At 40.2% G+C, this 15,824-nt stretch overlaps 1 protein-coding gene across 3 annotated transcripts in view; it reads right to left on the bottom strand.

Moving 5' to 3' along the window:
* Positions 1 to 13,699, bottom strand: part of Sytl5 (synaptotagmin like 5) — a 240,223-nt gene extending 226,524 nt beyond the window's left edge. For all 3 annotated transcript variants that reach the window (XM_047536026.1, XM_047536027.1, XM_047536028.1), the window contains exon 1: positions 13,581 to 13,699. The gene's annotated coding sequence lies outside the window, so the exon portion shown is untranslated. The remainder of the gene's footprint in view (positions 1 to 13,580) is intronic.
* Positions 13,700 to 15,824: the final 2,125 nt, after the last annotated feature.

Here is a 15,824-nt window from a genome sequence, read left to right as displayed (position 1 = left end):
AAGCCTTTTCATTTGGTGGAAATGCCTCCTATCAATCAGATACTGTCATGTTCCAAACACTAAAGAAAACCATTCAAGCTTGTGGTGGGACTGAGATTGGAGAGCAAGAGTGAGCTTTCAACTGATCAGCCCAATGTCACCTGTTAGGTATTTAATTACTTAGGTCAAAGGAATTGGCATATGAGTATAGGACATGGACAGAGATGGGAATTTCTTTCTTCCTCACATGCTCCCCTTAGAAAAGCATGCAAATACTTCTCTTAGTGCCTTTTCTGGTAACTTTTCTCTCATGTACAGAGAAAGTGAAATGAGGTCAAGCTACTTGTTAACAGTGACCAATGCAATTAAAATATTGTTTCACTCAAAGTTATTCAAATGCTACTCATTTTGCCAGATGCCAACAAATGAAATGTCAGGGATTACCCTTAGTCAACAAGATCAGAACCAAACTGTTTTTCTGAAACTAAGACTATCAAGGCAAGTGTGGTTCAGGGCTTAAAATCCAGGGCTCCTCCCCTTGGGATTCCAAGTTGTGGGAGTGTCAACACCTTGACTGTCTCCATGCAAAAATGGCCAAGTTACAGGGGATCAGAAAGTTAAGCTCTTTTCTATAGGCCTCTGTGGCAGATGGTGGAGAGTGACTCACTCACACTTTCTCCAGACCCTTCTAACAGGACTTCTTGTACTGCAGAGACCAGAAAACTAAAAAACAAACAAAAAACTACACACACACATTTTCCAGAGTCCCTTGCAGCTAGAGTTCCAGGTATGATTTAGATTGTACTAGTCAGAAGCATCCACAGAATGAATGGAATGAGGAAGTTAACTTCATGAGGAAAACTATTGATTCTTGCAAGCAGTGGGTTGGAGGGTTGGAGGCAACACTGGTTCCTCTGGAGAACACTGGTGAAGGTTTACTATCTATTTTCTAGTATCAGAGGTGCTGAGCATGACAAGGCAGCAAAAGTTAAATTTCTGCTCTATAGAACTATCTTATGGCATAATTGGCAGTACTACTGGCTGATTTGCATCCAAATGAGGCCCTCTCAGGGATTCTATAAATTATCAGCATGAGTTATTAATTGCCACAATAATGAAGCATAACAATCCTCACATTTCAGTGACATACAAAAATAATCATCTGCAGGGCTCAGATGGCCTGGCCTTAACTGATTTGGGTTGGGCTTGCTCCTGTATCTGTAGTTACTTCACATTCAGCTCACCTACATATCTAGGAGTCAAGTGGCTGTCAGCCAATCTAAAATAGCTTCAGCTGGGACAACTATCATGACTTTGCTCTGCATCACATCTCTCCACTTCCAGCAGGCTAGCCTTGGCACATTCTCTTGGAGTTGATGGAGAAGCAAGAACAGAAATAGAAACTTGCAAATATAAATGCTTTTTCATATATATACATGCATCATATCTGCTAGCTAATAGCTCATTGCAAATCACAGGTCAACCTCAAAACTACAAAGTCACATGTCCAAAAGGCATGGTTGGGGTGGGGACAGTTGGGGTCCCAAGCATCATAACTATCTAATAACTTTAAGTAAACCCTTCTCCTTAAACTAGGCAGAGGAAATTTGATTATTTTCAACTAAGAAACCTAACCAATGTGGTCACATTTGTTTCATAGGCAGAGGTTGAAATCCACAGATTTGGAAAAATTCAACCAAAAAATTCTGGGAAAAAGAACTGTTCCCCAAGCAAATATACCTATGAAGAATTCTATGATTCTTTGGTCAACTCCAGTCCTCCCCTTTCCTGTTTTCCCTTCATTGCCCTGTTATCCCTTCCTGGACCTTATCTTTAGAATCTAAAGAAGCAGATTGATAGATATATGCTAACATATGCATTAAAAATTTCAGGAAAAAAATTTATAAGAGTTGCCTCTGAAGAGGGATACAAAGGCATAAAATGGACAGTAATCCTAATTTTCACTGTGTGCTCTTTAATGGTTGAATTTTTTCCCTGTTACTTAATTATTCTTTGGCAAACAATTGGACAAAAAATTGGAAAGTTAGATAAGTAAATAGGTCAATAATGAACATATTCCATGTGTACCCATTCATTTTGCTCTTTTCAGTGCTTAGGAACCATAGGGCTAGCCACAGTTAGTTATAGAAATTCATGCCACTGACCACAAATAAGACTGAATTATTCAATTTAAAATTCATTACCATCAATTCATACTGATGTAAATAAGTGATTGAACTGATGAATAAATAAATAAATAAATAAGAGAGAAAAGACAAATCACCAGTGTGGAAAACTTCCAAATAATTTACTTGGACACTTCACCCTCAGGAAGTAGAACATAAGTCTTCATTCCTTAAGTATGAGCTATGCCTAGTGACTTGGTATGCAGAAGGGAAAGGGAGAGAAACTTTATAGAAGAGAAACCTGACAAACATTACCTGAGCCAGACGATCAAGGTAAATATTAACAGTGGTTGATAATGTTGACTGTATGCATTTTTGATATGGTATGGTGACAATGGTACTTCACCTCTGTGGTCTTCCTCCACAAAATACATAGCCACGGTCTAATATGAAAAACATTAGGCAAGTCCCAACAGGGGGACAATCTACAAAATATCTGAGCAGTACTCCTCAAAACTGTCAAGATCATCAATAAACCAGAAAAATCCAAGAAATTGTCACAGCCAAGAGGAACCTAAGAAGACACAAAAACCAAATGTATCATGGTATTCTGCATGGGATCCTGGAAAAGAAAAAGGCCATTAGGTTAAAAAATAAGGAAATCTGAATTGGGTGGACTTTGGTTAATGATGATGTATCAATATTGCATCATTAGCAATAACAAATATGCTGTATTGATATTAATAACAGAGTAAAATAGATACAAGGGCATGTAAGTTTGTACTTTCTTCACAGTGTTTTTCTGTAAACCAAAACTGTTCCAAAAATGAAGTGTATTAGCTATCCACTACTAATTCTTGAAAAATAATTAAAATAATCAAACAATCAAAGAATCAATCAGTAGCTATTGTGGAAGATACAAATGGCACTATCTAAACACCGAATCAGGTTTGTATGCAGAAATTTCAAATAGGAGCCAGGTGTTTGTACAGCTCAGTGAACGGTCATTACAAGATCTGTAGCTCAGTAATGAGCCCGTTTGACAAGAGATGTGGAATGAATAAAGAAACGTATACCTGAATTGCATAACTGTACAGTGCTAGCTTCATTGTATGCTTGAGCAGTATTTTAATTTACGGGGAAGTCAGGAAAATACTTCTTTTTCCTTACATTTTAAGATCATGCTATCTCTGAGAATAAGTGTTTTTAGTGAAGACTTGGGAGGGGTGCATAGGCTGTGCTCACTACAACTCACCTAGGTGCAAAGGTCTCAAAAGCAGACAAGATCCAGGGAGCCAAAGCCCACCCTATACTGTTGTATGGAAGCTGCTAGAGAGTTATTCTAAGATAGATCTTGGTGGGAAAATATGATGGAGAAGGGAGACTAATGAATCCAAGGGTAAGACTAATTCTTCTGAGAAGGATGCAGGATTTCCTAATAGAAGTACAGAAACTTACTTTCACAGAGATGAAGGATAAGGTTCTTTCAGAGAGAGGACCCATGAGGTGAGAACGGGCAAGAATGCCTCCCCCATCTTGCATGAAGTGATGGAGTGAAGTCCCTTTTTAGTGGCATGTGGATTAGAGTATATTTGGTATTTACTGTAAAATTATTTCTCTCATCTATTCTAATTTCCTTTGCCTTCCTTAAAGCAAAGTTCTCAACCACGGATCTGTGAACCCCCAAGGATATATGGACAGAATTGAGAAAGTTCATGAACTTGAATGGGAAAAAAAATTACATCCTTACATCAATTTAGTATTTCCTTCAATTATAAATGTAGACAAAAATAACAATAGTATTAGTAGCACCTAGGACCATTACCAATAGAAATCACAGATATTTTTATGTCACATTATAGTTAACATAGATATCACAAAATATCTTTCATGCTCATTTCTAATATAAATTTTGAATGGTCATTATGTCCTGTTGTTTAATAAGTTAATAAAGAAGTACATATGTTACTATACCCAAGATTTGATTTGATTTTTAAGACTCTGATAACTGTAATTTTGGGGGTGGGGAGGGACTGGGGATTGAACCCAGGAGTGCTTTACCACTGAGCTGTATTCCCTTTTTATTTTTCTGTTTTGAGACAGGCTTCGCTAAGTTGCTGAAGCTGGCCTTGAATTTATAATCCTCAGCCTCCTGAGTCTCTGGGATTACAGGCATGTGCCACTGTGCTTATAACTGTGTTTCAGTACAATTTGTTGCCTTGGTAATTTAGTGTGTTTGATTTTGACATATTTAAGTCACTATTCTGATGAGGAAGCCATAGGTTTCATTGACATTTCCAAGGCACAAAAATATTTTAAATTTTTTAATTCTGGCCTAAAGTTTAAAATCTGGCACAATTTTACTGATTGGTGTGGTAGCATTGTTAAGGAAAGCAAGGAGTAGGGTTTGGGAATAATAGAGAGAAAGGTCATGTTATGACCTTGTACCTGCCAACACACATCTGCACATGCGTGCCATAAAAATGAGGAGGAATGCAGCCCACGAGTGCTGGGCTGGGACCAGCAGTGAAACAATAGTGGATTGTGAAGAGCAGAGAGCACTGGGCAGTTTCAGGAACCACAGGCAGGTAGACACAGGAGTAGAGAAGACACAACAGACTGCTTTTTTCAACATGTACTAGAGGACATGACTCTTATGGGCAATAAAGAAAACTGAATCTTTTATCCTGCATGTCTGGTTGATTACAATATACTTGGTAACACAAAGTCAGGAAATGCATTACATGATGGAGGATACTGATTCTGAAAGCCATTAGTTCAGAGCGAGGACCACAGGAGGCTTTCACAGAGGCCTCCCTTTGTTAGTCCAGCATCTTCATCAGCAGTGGTTTCATTTTTTTAAAAATTATACAATATCTGAAATGTACAAAAGAATCTCTATCACATTTAATAAGTTTATGAAGGATAATAATGGAGACTTTATGAACCCATTACCAAATTCAAGACCTAGAACATTGCTAACACCAGTACCTTATCCCACACATCTCTCCAGCACTAGTTTAAATTTGGGGTTTGCCTTACTTTATAATTTATCAACTATACATGATTCCTAATGCTGTATTGTTTAGTGTTGTTTGTTTTTGAGCTTCATAAAAATGATACCAATTCGCACTCCCATTGACATGATATAGGAGTTTCTACTGATCCATATCAATACTTGATATTATCATATTTCTTAATGTATTGCCTTTTTTTGTACCAGAAATTGAACCCAGAGGCACTTAACACTAAGCCACATCTGCAGCCCTTTTTTTAGTTGTAAATGGACACAATATCTTTTTATGTATTTATTTTTATGTGGTGCTGAGGATCGAACCCAGTGCCTCACACATGTGAGGCAAGTCGTCTACCACTGAGCTGCAGCCCCAGCCCTTATTTTTTTATGTTGAGACAGGGTCTTGCTAAGTTGCTAAGGCTGGCTTTGAACTTGTGACCCTCCTGTCGTGGTCTCCTGAGTCGCTGGGATTATAGGTGTGTGCCACTGCACCTGGCTGCACTGTCATCTACGTACACCAAAAATAATATGCTGCTTTGTCATATAAGGGACACAAAAGTATCAGCAAGTGCCAAAGTTTTGTCAGTACAATTTAATTCAAGGTTATACAGTCTTAACCTGGGTTCTCCTGGAATATAGAGCCTGAGACAAAGGTTTGCACGTAAGCAGTTTGTTTTAGGAAGTGATTCCAGGGAATAGAAGTAGAAAACTGGGGAAAAGGAAGAAGAAGAGAAAAATTAATATAAGAGTACATTTTTGAGTTTGCTCCAACAGTAGAAAACTAGGACTTAATCTTACCAATATCCTCTGAAAGTCTCATAGAAACAAACCACTAAAATGCAATTGAGAATTATCTGGCCGAGTATGGACAAAGGGAAAATCTGTCTCCAGCTCCCATCCCATATTAGCAAAGCATTGACTTGTGTCTTTTACTTCCTCATATACCATAATGCACATGCATGAGTGCCAGAATCTTCCAACAGGCCTCCATGTTGAAACGTTAAAGCTCTGGGGTGGAAAAGTGAGATATTCACTGTAAGGCTCAAGCAAGGAACTCTTGGGTTGCACATGCATGAAACTGGTTACTGGACAAATGGCATGACTAAAAGGTGAACTACAAGAATGTGCAATGAGGCACACGTGGTGTCCAGTAGGCATAGTAAATGTCAGAGATGAAACTCAAACATGTGTATCTATCACAGTTGAAATATTGGGGTTTGGGAACACAGTGTGTAAACATGGTCCATTGCCTACCCAATATCCCTACATTCCCTCTCTGCCAACAGAATGATAATTAATCCTGGTAGTGGACAAAGATTTCTAGAGTAGAACTGGCACAGTAGCTCCACAGTGCCTCCTCAGGTCCCGATTTTTTCTTCTACCTTACTGTTCCAACATCTTCAATGCTACCTTACATTCAGTAGTTCACTCCATGGTCCAAGATGGCTCCAGGTATCATGCCCGAATTGCAGACTAGCAGCAGAGAGAATCAAAAGGCCCTCCTCCCAACCAAGATGACTCCCTTTAACCAGCCTTCCTAGAGGCACCAAACCAACACAATTATCTCACTCTGGCAAGACCCTGCCATAGGTTCACACCTGGGTACAAGAGATGCTAAATAACAGACTGCCAGAGGCCCTGCTACCAGGAATAAAACCAGGATTCTGTCCCTAAGAAAGAAAGTGAGAATTGGTACTGGATGGCAACTAGAAGTCTCTGTCAGATGTAGCCATCTGAGTTGGGGCAAGTTTTTAATCTACATATCAGTTTTCTGACTTGTAAAATGAAAATGACATTAACTCACAAAGTTGATATAACTAAATGAGCTGATACAAATAAAATTGCATGGTCCCTGGTATGCAGAAAATGCTTAATAAATGCTAGCTGGTTTGAACTCACTTTGGTGAGTCATCAGCATCAGGACCTGGCATCAAGCCGAAGCTCAGATTAACTGATCTTATCAGTGTCCCTGAATTTATCAGGCTTGAGGGTGCTGGGTGCTGACTCACACCCACAACACAAGTAAGTGCTTAAAGCCAGAGTGGCGGTTTAGTAATTTACAATGAAAAATATAACTGTCGGGCAGACCAGACACCCTGACCAGGTTATCCTCTCCCTGAAGGCAATGAACATGTGGCATCCTAAGGTTGATTGCTGAGCATTAAATCAAAAGAAGCAGATTTTGTTACACAATTCAAATGTTTAATGGCATCAGGCTGTGATAACCTGTGATAGCTTTTGCAAGCAAGCTTGTCTTATCTGGTGGGTCAGGTATGCTCAGGAAAGAAACATGACAGGTTATCTCTTTCCCTCGACAGGGCTACAAGGTGCACTATCAATTGCTGGCAAAACCCACCCAGAACGTGGAAAACGTGGAAAAGCCTCGAGGGTCAACTCAAAACACTATGGCATCAGTAAATCTATTCTGAATACAGACCCTGTACATGTGGCATAACTTTGGGAAAGTTGTAAGAATGGGAAGTACTTTAGCAAGATCCATTCTTTTAATCCAGTCCCAGAGTAAATGGAGTATCAAGAGACCTGATTATATCTTTGCTTAAAATATTTATTGAATTATGAATTCAATATATTTTTGTGTTTAAAGTAGAAATAACTTAGAGATATATCGTTAAAATATATAATAATATATAAAACGTAGAGATAAAATATCATGTAGAGATAAAACAGAACATTAATAATAATTAAAAAACAACATGAAATGCTTTAAATTGAGCAAGAAGAAAATGTAACATGTCTACATATATGCACATGTAGACATATACATAAATGCTATGTATATATATGTACATATGCATGCATATATGTCTATGTATGTATATGCATATATATACACATACACATATATAGGCTAATAATATCCACAGAGGTGAATTTTACTAATTTAACAGTCAAAGAGCAAGCAGTATAGCTGGGTGCAGTGGTACACGCCTATAATCCCAGATGCTCAGGAGGCTGAGGCAGGAGGATCACAAGTTCAAAACCAGACTCAGCAAAAGCACGGCACTAAGCAACTCAGTGAGACCCTGTCTCTAAATAAAATACAAAATAGGGCTGGGAATGTGGTTCAGTGGTGGAGTGACCCTGAGTTCAATCCTGGTACCAAAAAAAGAAAAAGAACAAGCTACATGTTTTCCTCATCTCCAATTGTTTGGGGGAGGGGATACCACCTGATGTAGTTCATTGTGGTCTCCTGTGGAAATAACAAAGTGATTAAATGAGAAATAATTTAAAATCAGCATGTTCTGAGAAATTTCCAATGCCCCTTGTGATACACAATCTCTAGAATAGTTAATCCTTTAAAAAATCACATATGGGAAGCATGCAACCGGTTTTATAAAATCATCTTTGAGCTAGGAGAAGAGCAAGCTGCAAATTAGCTCTGTGACTGAAGAATAAACATGAATAGAGACAAATGGGCTGGTATGTAGCCTCTGTATTCATCCATCTATATTTGTGTAAGAGATTAAAAGAATCCCAATACTGCATTTTCTCTCATTTCCTCATCCTCTGTCCTATGGGCAGAAAAAAGTAATTGAGCTTGGCAAAAGAAAAATGTGATACTATTGCAATTAGAATAGCAAACATACAATGATGTGTGTAATGACATTGAATTGTCCAATACCACAAAGTGTCAAAATGTCAGAGATACATGGCTTGCAAACTATTATCCCAACACTATCAATATTGCACTGGGCACAGTGGTGCATGCCTAAAATCCCAGCAGCTCAGGAGGCTGAGGCAGGAGGATTCTGAGTTCAAAGCCAGTCCCAGCAAAAGTGAGGTGCTAAGCAACTCAGTGAGATCCTGTCTCTAAATAAAAAATACAAAATAGGACTGGGGATGTGGCTCGATGGTCGAGTGCCCCTTAGTTCAATCCCTAGTACCAAAACAAAAAAAAAAATCAATATTGCTTGGAAATTTGTTAAAAATGCAAATTCCTGGGCTCTACCCCAAACCTATGGGATCAGAAATTCTGGGACCAGACCCCAGCAATCTGCTTCTAAAAATTTCTCCATGGTGATTCCAATGCCTGCCAAAGCTTGAGAACCACTGAACCAGACTAGGCTATCTAAAGTACAATCTGTGAATGAGCAACATTAGCACCACTGGGAACTTGTTAAAACTGCAGAATCTCAGGTCCCACCTTGACTTCATAAATGAGAATATGAATTTTAAGAAGGATTCCAGGTGACTTGTATGCACAATAAAGCTTGAGAAGTGCCATACTTAACCAATAGTTCCTGTCGTGTGCTGAATCATGTCCCTCAGATTTATATGTTGAATCTCAAACCCCCAGGATCTCAGAATGTGACTGTATTTGAAGACAGGATCTTTAAAGAGGTGACTAAGTGAAAATGAGATCATTAGGGTAGACCTTAATCTAATATGAGAGATGTCCTTATAAGAAAAGGAGGTCAGGACACAGACATGTACAAAGGGAAGATCTTGTGAGGACACAGACAGAAGGTGGCCACATACAAGTCAAGGAGAGAGACCTCAGAAGGAACCAACCCTGACAACATTTTACCTTGGGTTTCTAATCTCCACCACTCTGGAGAAATAAATGTCTATTCTTTAAGTCCTCTAATCTATAGCACTTTGTATGGCAACCTTAGCAAATTAGTAATTTCCAAACTCAGGGGCATACTGGAATTACCTATGGAGTTTTAAAAACATTGCTACCTGAGCCTCATTCCCAGAGGTTCCAATTTAAGTGGTGTGAGAATAGACCCATAAATCTGGATTTTATAAAGCCTTCCAGGTGATCTTTAATGTGTAACAAAGTTTGAAAACCACTGATAATCTACAGCAGTCCCTCAACCAGTAAGAAACCTAAGACATAGGACCCTACAACTGTTAAATTTCAATCTCTTGACATTGACTTATCTGATCTCCCACCATTACGTTCCCCAACCTGGCTCTTTCTGTAACTATTTGAGGACTCCTATTTACAAAGAGAAAGTTAAAAATCAAAACTGGCAATTACATATAATCTTTTCATATATCAACTTTCTAATTTGTTTGGAGTTTTTGTTTCATTTTGTTGTTATGCCAGGGATCATCTTGAACCTTTTCCTTTTTGGTAGTAGATCTTCCTTAGTACAGGAGTAGAAAAGGCCCCCAAAGAAAATCTGTTGACCTATGTTGTCAGTACCCATTACTTATCTTTAGGTTCTTCTTGCCCCCTCTGTTAAGTTGCTCTCAAGGCTCTTAGGATCCAAATTAATGACTCTTACATTCTGTAAACCAGTATGGCAGGGTATAGGTACCAAAACACTAATCAGTTATTTCTTACAAATCCCTTGCCACTTTTTCCATGTCCCTGTGAAGTTTTGAGCTCCAAAACTCAATAGTCCACTCAAAGAACAACTATTTACTAAATGCTTACTCCATTCTAAGGTCTGACTTATACTTAATATAAAAGAAACCATATGAGAATGTGTGTATGTGCACACACATGTGCATATAGCTTCTAAAAGTTCCAGGAAATGAAGAGTGTGACTTACACTTGACATAATGGAAACCATATGAGATTATGTGTGTGTGCACATGTGTGTGTGCATGTAGTCTCTAAAAGTTAATATACAATATTAGTCTGTTTTGCATTACCAGAATAAAATACCTGAGGCTGGGTAATTTTATAAGGAAAAGAGGTTTATTTAGTTTATAGTTCTGGAGGTTCAAGGGCAAGCATCTGGTAATAACCTTTTTATTGGCAGAATCCTGAGGTGGCAAGAGACAGGCAGGGAGTGCACATACAAATGTGTGCTGTGTCTGTCTTCTTTTGAAGCCACCTGGAATCAATCATGGGGGCTCCATCCCAATGACCATCTAATCCTAATCACTTCCCAAAGGCCCCACCTCTGAACACCACAATCAGATTAAGTTTCTACCCTCTTAACATTACACAATGATAATTAAAATTTCAACACACGAAGGCTTGGAAGACATATTCAAACTATGTCCAACCATAGCACATACTCTGCAAAAGTGATTATCTGACCTTAAAATACCATACACTTTAGAGGAAAATCTGTTCTGGATGTGCTTTTGCTACCTTGATTAATACTCAATATTTTATGTGGCCTAATCATTGTTACAAGCACAGATTCAAATAGACCTATTTTCATGACAGTCTAGCAGACTTTCTGGCTAGCTCTCTAAGGCCATTCCCAGCCTCCCTCTCCCTGACCACTTTTTCCATTGTAGAAGCTGAAAAGTCTGCTATTTTCCTAGCTTCCCTTGCCACTAAGAGCAGCAATGTGACCCAGATCTGGTCAATGAGATAAAAGGGAGAATCTGTTAGGGAACTTTGGGGAAAGATATTTCTTCTTTGATAAGAGAAAAAGTTGCCCAAGGGAAAATACTCTGCCCTTCTACTCTCTGTTTCCTGGGGTTTTGTTGTTCTTGTTGTTTGTTTTTTATTTAATAACAGTTTTTTAGTTTTTGTTTTTTTGCTTATGTTTCCTGTCTTTGAATGTGGGGTGAGAATATAATGTCTGGAGCTGTTGGAGCCATTTTGAAACCATGAGAGTAAGGCCCTGAACCCTGACACTGGGAGGCCATAATGATCACCTATGTCAACTACTCTGTTTACTAAAAACCCTATTGGTTGGTGTTTTTGTTACTTTCAATAAAGTCACAATAAATTCACGATTAATATGCAGATGTCGGAAAACTCTCATTTATTTAGAACACTGTAGTCTGAGGATCCACACTTTGAGTACCATTGAATTAAAAGGTTTAGAAGTGAAAAGAAATCTTGCCCAGATGGTATTCGAGGAATAGTAAACCTGGTCTGAACTGCCAAATTTATTTATTCATTCATTCATTTTTGAACGGACCCCCTATTTTACTAGGCTCCAATGATATAAATATGAATAAGATCCTACCCATCCCTTCAAAGAAATTTTACTATCCTGAGCAAAGCTAATGTCCCAAGATGGTAAGAGCTATGATAGAAGTATGTAGAGAAAAGAAGTTGTGATATCAGAGAGGTGGGAAACCTAACTCATTTTGGAGGGTCTTCTGGGGAATGCATTGCAAGAGTATAATCAAAGATTCCACTTAACTTGAAAGAACTCTCCCTGTGATCTGACTACAAATCTAAAATTTCATTAATTTTCTTCCCAGGATGGGGGGGTTATTTTCTGTGATCACAGATTATAAACCAAATGACAGTTCAGAAAGAGCAATTTATGATCAGGGTCTAATCAACTGCCAAAAAAGATTCCCTTGCCCATCTTTCTCCCACAAAGCAAGATAAAGACATGTTTTATTTGGTAGTAGTGTGGGGGGATATATTTCCCTCTCATATCAGCAGGGATATTTTCTAGAACAGAATAATTCTGTGTTGTGAATTAAAACCACCTGTTAACATTGCAGCAAACCACACAATATTGATTATAAAGCAATCAGTTGTCAATATGAACAAAAATTCACGTATTCCAGGAGGTTCTCTCCTCCTCTGATACTTTTAAGCAAAACACACACACACACACACACACACACACACACACACACACACCAGCAACAATTAGTGACTATTTAATGGTCAAAGAAACACTGTCATTTAAGGACAGGGAAAGGGGAAAACACCTCCTCCCCACATTGATTTTCTAAAATCAGTTAGTGTTAGCAACACACACACACACACACACACACACACACACACTAGTAAAGGGAAAACTAACATATAGCTTTGCATTGTTTAATCCTTATAAGACACAGAATAGATTATCATTGATTTTCTTGTAAGGGAAATAGAGGTTTTGAAGCCTCTCTGAAAATAGAAAAAAACAAGACCAGCAGTAGTCTCCGAACATTTTCCTGAAATGCAATACGTTACAAATAAAATATTCAATCGAGTCCTTGAATTAACTGTTTCAACAAGATCCTGGCGTTCACATGGATTGTGTCCCCGGTACATTTTGATTCTTTCAATGGTGACGAGATAGGTATGCAACAACTGCAGTTACCTTACAGCTCTGGCATGTCCTGAGCTGGGGAGGGCTATTCCAAGATCCCAACTCGGGCTACAGTAAAACATCTGCCACCTCGCCGAGAATGAAGAAACCGCCCTGGCAAAGGATCCCAGCTCAGCCCTAGAGCTCTCCTGTCCCCACCTCTAAGAATCACCCAGCAAGAAAGTGGGGGGAGGAGGGAAACACAAAACAAATCCTAGCCCCATAAACGTCGCATCAGAACATTTGAAGGTACCCGGGAAATTAAGAATATGGCTCCGGAGTTTGGCTTGTCTGGGGTGTAAGCATGAATTTGATATTCTCTGTTGCGTTTTTTAAATCTAACTTTCTGTCTCTGATGGAGAGAATCAGACCGTGGAAGCAAAGGCAGAGGCAGACTGGAAGACCTTCCTCCGCCCGGTCCCTCTCCTCGGAGTCACCCAAACAGAAGGCATCAAAAGAGGAGAAACTTACCTGGTCCTCACCTAGACGGAAAGGCGGCTGATCCAGCTTCGGGAGGGGATCGGGGTGCTGCGGGGAACCGCTGAAGCTGGAGCAGAAATGCGGACCCCGGGAGGGAGGCGAAGTCCCGCTCCAAACCCAGGGGAGAGAAGTGACTCACGCGCTCGGCGCCCGCCTCTCGGCGCCCAGCGCCCCTCTCCTTCCCGCCCCCAGCAGGTACCGGGACCTAGCGCTGGGAGGCGGTCTCCTGTCGCCCCGATCCACAGGGCTCACTGCCCGACGCCCCCAGGCGGCGGCGCCAGAGCCTCGCCAGGCACAGGCAGCCCCTCCGAGACAACCTCCTGCGGCCACAAGACCAGACCCAGATTCTGGGTCCCTCTCTCCAGCCTCCAGCCACCCAGGTCCTGCCGTCCTCAGGCTATCCATCCGAAAGCAACACACCTTTCAGTTGCCATCTACACACGACATCGGGTCAAGCTGGCTCCAGGATGTACCACCAGCCCTGCACAGCCTCCCACTCGCCCCCCATCCTCGGTGTCCCCCTGGTGATTGTGCCAGAACCCACCCAGCCCAGAGACAGGTGCAGCCTGCCCCTCAAGATCCCAGGCATATCCTCTTCCGTCGATGTTTCCTCTCCCCAGACCTTCCCTCTCCCGGGACCCTACCTTGCAGGGACCTTCCCCTTTGGTTATCTGACATGCTTTCCACCTGCCAGCTGGATATGGTGATATCCAGAGTAAGAGTTCCTTTCACTTTGATAGGGCAAGAGGATATAGTTTGGAGAGAAAGAAACAAGAATGGGGGGAAAGGTGAAGCGTTTTTTCCACTTAGGAACAACATTTCAGCTGCCATACTTCCTGCAACTCTGGTAAAAGATGGAAGGTTTTGTCTGTTCAGAAAAGTGATCTAACCCTGGCAACATGCACCCCCTTCTTGGCATTCCATTGCTTTCTCACCACCATTATGAAACTAACTGTCCCCCATAATGGGACTCATAGGTACTGTGAGTTTTTCATTTCAACTTCCCAATAACCCAGCATATGGCCTGTCATGGTGGAAAACTGAGTTTTCTTCAAAGCTGAAAGGTCTATCTCCCATACTTCTGCCTCCTACTCCCACCTCTATACTTTCCTCTTTTCCCATCTCCTTTCCTTTATTTTTCTTCCTTATCTATACCTGTGCTACTGAATAATACCATTCTTTGGTTTCTGCATCTCTATAATTCTATAAGGTGGTGTTGCTTTTCCAATTTTGTTTGTTCTTCTTTTCCAAAGCCTTCCCATCTGCATTCTCTCTTGCTGCCCTAGTCTCAAGTTTAATCTCAATGAAATGTGCTCTTTCTTGGATCTTGGGTGTCTGCCAAAGGCCCATGTCTCAAGGCTTAGTCCCCAGTATGTGGGGACTTAAACCTTTAAGACATGGGGCCTAGTGGGAAGTCTTCAGGTATTTGGAGGCATGATCTCAAATGGGATAGTGAGGCCCTGGCCTCTTCTTTCTTCTCCTGCAGCTCTTGGTCATGAACTGAGCACTTTGCTCTGCCCGGTGTTTATGCCATGATGTGGGGCTTCACTACACACCCAAAGAAATGGGGCCAATCAATCACGGACTATCAATCAATCTAAAACCATGAATCAAAATAAACCTTTTTTCTCTTTTTATAAACTGATTTATCTCAGGTATTTGTTATAGTAACAGAGAGCTAACATGTCTTTATTCATTCGACTCACATTCACCATGTATCTACTGCATACTGCGCTGGTTTAGAGACATGAATAAGGCAATTCTGTTACCATCAAGAATGCCACAAACCAAAGAGTCACACAAGAGAGCTGTAAAAGAAATGTGTAAAAAGTGCTTTGGGAATGAGTAAGAAGCTCACATCCCTTTGTATAATAGGTGTGTTTGGAGGGATGGGTCATGAAACATTTCACCATAAGGTGATAACTGAACTAAGTCTTGAAAACTCTCTGGAATTTTTCTAGGAAAACAAGAATGGAAGAAATACATGAAAGATAAATAACTTACTGAATTCCTAATTTGTGCCTCTTTTGTTTAGAGTTTTTCTTCCTAATAGCTCAGGAATAATTTGATTGGTTCTGCTAGATCATGGGTCTATCCCTGAAACAATCAACATGGCAGGCAGGTAGTGTATTCTGACTGACTAGTTTGGGTCATGTGTGTACCTCTGGTTTTTTGAAGGAGGGAAGGGCATGTGTACCTAATGGGTAAGGTATAGTTCCTAATGGTGAAAATGCC

Source organism: Sciurus carolinensis, chromosome X (genome assembly GCF_902686445.1).
Source record: "Sciurus carolinensis chromosome X, mSciCar1.2, whole genome shotgun sequence".
NCBI classification, from domain to species: Eukaryota; Metazoa; Chordata; class Mammalia; order Rodentia; family Sciuridae; genus Sciurus; species Sciurus carolinensis.
This window is presented reverse-complemented; position numbering and strand designations above follow the sequence as displayed.